The sequence below is a fragment of the Morone saxatilis genome, unplaced genomic scaffold (genome assembly GCF_004916995.1).
Source record: "Morone saxatilis isolate NCDOM2014 unplaced genomic scaffold, NCSU_SB_2.0 Contig16, whole genome shotgun sequence".
NCBI classification, from domain to species: domain Eukaryota; kingdom Metazoa; phylum Chordata; class Actinopteri; family Moronidae; genus Morone; species Morone saxatilis.
The window spans coordinates 558,461-564,558 of record NW_023339718.1 but is presented as its reverse complement, the minus strand read 5'-3'; positions in this window follow the sequence as shown (position 1 = coordinate 564,558).

The following is a 6,098-nucleotide window of genomic DNA, read 5'->3' as shown; positions in this document are numbered from 1 at the left end:
GGAGAACTAGAGAATGGACTACAGGCTTGAATTATGCAGCAGCAGATTGTCAGGTGGAATTAAGGACAATGGGTTGAATGTTTAAAATATGGATCTGTGTGTGTTCAAGAGAAAGAGATCAAGAGTACACTTGTAAATGTGCATGTTTGAGATAAGTAAGGACCCTCACTGTGTGTATGGTGTTAGCAAGCTGTGTGCAGCATTGTAATGGACCAGACTGATGACTTCTGATTCATAGCGATGAGGAAAAAAGGGGTGGGGGTACAAGACAGATCATACTATGTGAGTAGCATTGGAGGTTGAATCTACTTCCATATATTCTTGGCTGACTTCTGGAGGCCTTGCTCATGTGGATTGAGAGCTGCACTCAATAAACCCTCTACGGCTGCACAGAGGATTCTGCTGCCTAACATGCTCACGTTTATCTCTCAAATGTATACAGAAACACAAAATCCTTCCCACTCACTGTGTAAATTATCACATACTAACACCCTCACACACCAGTTTCTAGTTTAAGTATCCCTCATAGAAACAAAACCAAAACACCAACAGCACCAAAACATGTCCCTAGTTAAGGTAGGCCTGAGAACTTTTACCTATAGCCTGGCAAAACCTGGATTCTATTTGGTGTTATTGTTATACCTCCAACACTAGATGAAGTGTTTGTGTTTGTGTGCCTGTATATTACTGCCTGTACTTTTACTGTTTTTTTTTTTCCTGTACACTACTATACTTTGAGTTTTGGTACTGATACCAGTATGATACATTATTTTACCCTGCTTTAAGGAATAGTTGGAAAGGAAAAGTTTTTTTACTACAAAACGAGACAAATTTCTCTAGGTCTTTGTTTTGTATTTAGACTTAACTTCATTACACATTATATAGTCTTTGAAATAGATAACAGTTCTTCTTCATAATATTCACTCAGTGTCTCGCTATGGGATGCAGCCTCCTCCAGCCTGGTAGAAGCATTTATCTCAATCCGCCAATCCTGATTGGCCGGTGAAGGTGTTCATCCGCGCCGCACCCAGTAGTCCCACCTACTATATAAAGTTCGCGCGCAAAAAACACTTGCTCAATTCAAAACCTCTTCTCACCTGAGAGCTTATCTCACGGTCGGAGCTTCACTGCTTAACTTTTCACTAGAGTGATCTTGCTAGCTTCCGTCACCGGACGCTAGTGTTTGTGCTCTGGCTTCTTGCCTTGTCCGTTTCACACGCAGACCGGACCAGTGAGTATTTTTCCAGCCCCTCCACGGCGGAATTCCTCTTCGCGCTCCCACCTACGACGCGCGAGTCGGTCGAGCTAAGGCTAGCAGCACAGCTACTCCTCTCGACCCACGCTAGCAACACCAGCTAGCCCACGGCCCTTTCCTGCTAGCACTCCAGCTTTGTCGGCGAATGGACCGCAAAGGATCCTCACACCAGGGAGGAGACTTGTCGGCTCTGTCGCTTGCAGGAAATAAACTCTCGGGGGAAGGACACCCACCCGGTGTGCAGTACCTGCCTGGGGGTTGACCACGCCAGGTAGCCCTTGAAAATTTCCCGGGTCCTGTGGATACTGCCAAAGCTTTCACGGTCAGGAGCCTCAGAAACCGGGGGGGGGGCCCCCCCAAGCTACCCGCAAGTTAGCCTCGCTGGACCGTTGACCCGTTTCTCCCCACGCTGACAAGGCGCAGGCCGCGAGAGGAAGACGACGGACATGGCCGGGGAATTTCCGGAGACTGGTACGACTGGGACGCCCAGTGCGAGCAGTTCCGAGCTCCCCGTTTCCCTCGTCTTCTTCATATCAATTTTTGAGGGACGAGGGGAGGAAGGACGACACCTTCGTGGCCCCAGCCCACAACTCAATTGACCACTGCTGGTCTCTCTCAGGAGTTGGTTAACACTATACAAAACGCCAGGCTCCCTCCACTAGGTCTCTGTACGACTTCTTAAGTGGGGGTGTTTGAGCGGTGGTGTCATCGAACGGGGCCCATATCCCTTTTCAGTGTTCTGGTGCCAACGATACTGTCGTTTTTACAGACTGATTGATAAAGGAAAAGCCTTTTCCACGGTTAAAGTTTTCTGGCAGCTGTTAGCGGCTTGCCATATAGGATTTGGGACAAAACAGCAGGCCCAACACCCTTTTGGTGTGCCGGTTTATGAGCGGGCGCGCGCAGGCTTCTTCCCTGTCTCTTAGACCACTGGGATGCCTCCGTGGGGATTTAAAGGTGGTTCTGGGAAGGGGCTTAAAGGCCCCCATTTTGGAGCCATTGCTGGGAACGAGTCTCAAACACCTTCCCTTAAGACAGTGCTGTTACTGGCTCTCGCCTCCGGCAAAGCGACGTGAGTGATATCCATGCGCTCTCTTGTGAGCCCTGGCATGCGCCAAGTTCGCCCCGGGCGGAATACACGACACGCTGTGTCCAGTTCGAGCTGGTGCGCTTTATATGGACATGGACACAGAGAATCAGTGTACGGATTGCGGGATCAGCTCTTTTGTCTCCTGGGCGGAACCTCGAAAGGGACAAGCCGGTCACAAAGCAGCGCCTGCCCCCACTGGGTGGTGGAGGCTATGGCCTTTGGCGTATACCGGAGCAAGGGGTCTGCAGCCGCCGGGCGGGGTTTGCGTGCGCCATCTACCCGGCGGGATGGCCGCATCCTGGGGCTTTATTAGGGGAGCGAGGTTGGGTCCCTCCCCCTGACTTTTTGTTCGCGTTCTACATGCTTGACGTGTCAGGCGTGCGTGGCTAGCGCGGTCCTGGAGTTCCTAACTGGAAACCCATGGACCCCCCCCCCCCCCCCCCAGCCGGTACTTGTTCGATAAGCTGTCCGGCAATACGGGAGCCTCCTTTCCTTTACCAAATCCCATAGCGAAGGGACACCGGAGTGAATTATTATCGAAGAAGAACGTTTGGTTATCTAACATAACTGCAAGTTCTTAGAATAATATGGAGCGAGTGTCTCGCCAGACAACCCTTCTTGCTGGGCGGTTTGAGAAGAGGTTGCTTATTGAATTGAGCAAAGTGGTATCTGCCGAGCATTTTTTATTTAGTAGGTGGGACTACTGGGTGCGTTGCGTGGATGAACACCTTCACCGGCCAATCAAGATTGGAGGATTGAGATAAATGCTTCTATCAGGGCTGCAGGAGGCTGCATCCCATAGCGAGACACCTCGCTCATATTATTCTAAGAACTGCGGTTATGTTAGATAACCAAACGTTTTGGGAGTTGTTCAAAATTTCCAAAAACCCAAATATCTACCTGTGTGATGGAGATGAGGGTTTTGTGTACAGGCCACTGTCTGCCACATAAAGTTGATTAACAATGTAATGATGATACACTTCTGGTAAGACAGAGAAGCCAAATCAAGCAGAATGGTAAATGCAGCAGAGCCCAGGAAACCAGTTCCCTGTTTTATAGGAGTGTCATGATGCCAAATTAGATTGATTTATATGTATTCTTATTTAAATGTGAGCATTCAATAAGTGGGCTTACTGAGTAAAAATACTAATAATTAGTGCCACTACTCAGTCCTCAGTACTGTTCTTCTATTTCTGCATGTCAGAATTTAGTACTCCAGCTGAGGGCGCTGTTTGTTAATATTTTAGTGGCGGGAGAGAAATTTAATCACTTTACTGCAAAAATCCACAACCTACATTTTAGCTTTTGAATTTCTCTGCTGTCAGTTTTGCTGGCTTGAAATAATTGTACTCTTCAGAAGAAGTTGTACTAAACACACAATGCCAAACTAAATTCTAGGTTTAAATGTATTTATTATAATGTTATTATTATTATTATTATTTTCTTAAATCAATAGTCACATTGTATAAAATGATAAAATATCTGTCCTTCCCTCATTTCTTTTTCTGATGCCATTCTGTCTAATAACATGTAACACTTCTCTTGTTTTCCCAACTAGACGGCAGTGACATTTGTCGTTTTATCAGTGGTGAGCCTTTAATTCAGACACACACATTACATCGAGCTGCACACTGTTGTGGTTGACCAGTTTTGACCAGAAATTTTTTGTCTTTCCACCAGCTACTACACCATCACCAGACAAGGACCACGCAACCCCTGGATACATTGGTGGAGCTGTTTGTAAGTTCTGAACACCAGTGAATCTGATACTTTGTCTGCCAATGTCATGTTTCTTCTGATCCTGGACAAGCAGTGGTGGAATGTAACTAAGTATATTTACTAAAGTACTTCTTCCCCTGCCACTTCATGTTTATACTTTACTACATTTCTGAGAGAAATACTGTGCTTTCTAATCCACTGCAATTATTTAACAGCTGTTGTTACTTTACAGTTTAAGGTTTCTTTATATTCACACAAAATAATTTAATTTGTGGTGGTCATGGTCAAAAGACACACATTATTGTTCCAAGGAGAATATATGTATATATGACATCATGCGGCTCGCTGTTGTGGTTGACTATTTTTGACCGTAACTTTTTCGTCTTTCTACAAGCTAATACACCATCACCAGACAAGAACCACGCAACACCTGGATACATTGTTGGTGGAGCTGTAGTTGGTAAGTTCTGAACACCAGTGAATCTGATACTTTGTCTGCCAATGTCATGTTTCTTCTGATCCTGGACAAGCAGTGATGGAATGTAACTAAGTATATTTACTCAAGTACTTATGCACTTGTACTTTTCCTCTCATGCTAGATATACTGTGCTTTCTAATCCACTGCAATTATTTTACAGCTTTAGTTACTTTACAATTTAGGATTCCTTTCTTTGCGCACAAAATAACAAGTGAAGAAATAATGCCTTTTGCTACTAACCTGACTTGCTTTTACTCTGCCAACCTCTGTCTTCTTGCTTTCGCTCAGGGCTTTCAAATGTTGACAATCAGGTGAGATCAAAATTTTATAATGTGTTGCATTTATTGTGTATCGATACAATTACCTGAAATATCCATCTCTTCATTCCACAGCTGCCCTGCTAATTGTAGGCTTATTTTGGTATTTCTGGAAAAAGAAAAAAGGAAACAGAGTGCGACAGGGTAATCAAATATATTCATGTTATTCACAAAATTCTTTATTCCGATTATTAGTTATTGTGATATCATGTTACCAACATGTCGTCATGTTTTATGTGAATTTGTTTCAGTCACTCGGGGGGGACTGTACCCCTAAATGGTGATCCTGGATTGGATGATGCCAGCTCAGTGTGATGGTGAAGCTTCTGACTCCTGTAGCTTCACAAATTCTTTTTTCACATGTTTTTATTGTGAACTATGTACATCACTAATACAGAGTTCTGTTGAGTGGATATCATGCCTCATTTAAAAAAATATAAGGTTATAAGAGGAAAATAAAAAGACAAAACAAGAATACCAACAAATGAAAAACCATACAAACAAACATGTACAATACCATTGAAGACACAGATCAGGTAGCCTAACTAATGTAAGTTTTTTTATTTTTGATTAAAGTTCCCCTCCACTCAAAAATATGTTTTAATTGTCGTCCCTACTGTTGGATGTTTGAGCTCCACTGTGCAGAATGATGTTTGTGCAGAGTTTGACAGGAGAAGGACGTTTTCACAATCATATGCTGAAAGTTTTTCTGAGCTCATTGAAATCAGATTTTTAAGCTGTAAAACGTCAGTCCTGGTCCAGTATGCAACTTCTACAAGTGAGATGTAGAAACCTGAAGCCACCAGTGCACATACACTGAGGATGGATAGTGAAGTCGGAAAGCAGCAGCAAAACTGAATATGCAAACAAACAACATTTGCATATTCTTTTTAATGAGGTAGAAGGAGTATTTTAATATGGACTTTTTATGCAGAAAAAGACACATTATTGTTCCAAGGAGAATATATCTATATATGACTTAATGTCTGAAGAGGTTCTTTAAGCATAAAACAGGCTACTAGTTATTATATTGTTCTAGGCTATATGCCTCCTTACTGTATATTATTATCACAGGGATGCCAAACTCTCATGATGCAACCAGCAACAAAGGTTTAAACTTCAAATTTAAAATATTTCTACTTATGCAGTTGGAAAACATAACATAATATTGTCACAGTAATTTGAGGTAATGAAATTAAACAAATCTTTATTGTTGCTGAAGTCTTCTTTAGCCTGTTC